Raw genomic sequence first — 1,137 nt, forward strand, 5'->3', positions numbered from 1 at the left:
GATCTAGAAAAAAACAAAACTAGGTATTTAAAAAAAATCGGTTTTCTAAAAAAACGACAAACGGCGGTGGCGGTGGAGGATACCTCCGGCGAGGTCCAGTGGGCGGCGGGGCTCCGGTGGGGCGGCAGTGGGGTGCGGCAGCGGCGGCGCGGATCGGAGCGGATCTGAGGCGGCGGCGGGTGGTGGTGGTGGCGGGGTATATAATGAGGGGGGCGGCTTGGGGAAGGGGCGAGGAGTAGGAGTCCTCCCTGGACTCGGCGGCGACGGCATGCGCCGGCCGGACTCCAGCTCGGAGCCGGTCGGGTGGAGGCGGGGCGAGGCCGGCCCGGCTCGGCTGGGCCACTCGCCCAGTCGGGCGCGCACATTTTTTTAAATAACATACCACCGAAAATAAATCCTTGAAAAATAAATAAAAATCTAAAAATGTCAAAACAAATTTTCACTGTCTAAATAAAATATTTAGAACAAGATGAACATTTTCTTGGCCCTAAAATGCAATTTTTTTGAAAACGTGCAATTTTTCTAATTCAAAGAAAATTTGCAATAAACTCCAAATAAAAAAATTAAACTGATTTTTTAAATATTTTTCCTCTAATATTCCATTTATTTTGGAGAAGTCATTTTATCTCCTCTCATATATTTCTATTTTAGAAATATTAGGAAGGAAAAATAATCAAAACCAATTAATCCTCTTTTCAAAATTTGAGAAAACTCAAATATGAAATTAACGAAATCCCCAACTCTCTCCGTGGGTCCTTGAGTTGCGTAGAATTTCTAGGACCAAGCCAAAATGCAATAAAATATGATATGCAATGATGATCTAATGTATAACATTCCAAATTGAAAATTTGGGATGTTACATACGGTGTGCAGGTCATTACGGTGCACACGGTTAATAAAGCACAGCGTGTTCGATATACATCATAATCCAACACGGTTCACTGAGTGGAAACATGCATAACAATGCACACAATTGTTGTTTGCAAAGTGTGTGATATCAGACACTATCACATACGGTGCGGGAAAACTAAATGTGTGTGAATGTCTACCTATCGTACACGGTTTATAATCATGAACTGTTTGTGTTGTGCTAGGCATCGTAAACGTAGAGCCGTGCCTAGAAAACTCCCGTGCCTG

This window comes from Triticum dicoccoides, chromosome 4B (genome assembly GCF_002162155.2).
Source record: "Triticum dicoccoides isolate Atlit2015 ecotype Zavitan chromosome 4B, WEW_v2.0, whole genome shotgun sequence".
NCBI lineage: Eukaryota > Viridiplantae > Streptophyta > Magnoliopsida > Poales > Poaceae > Triticum > Triticum dicoccoides.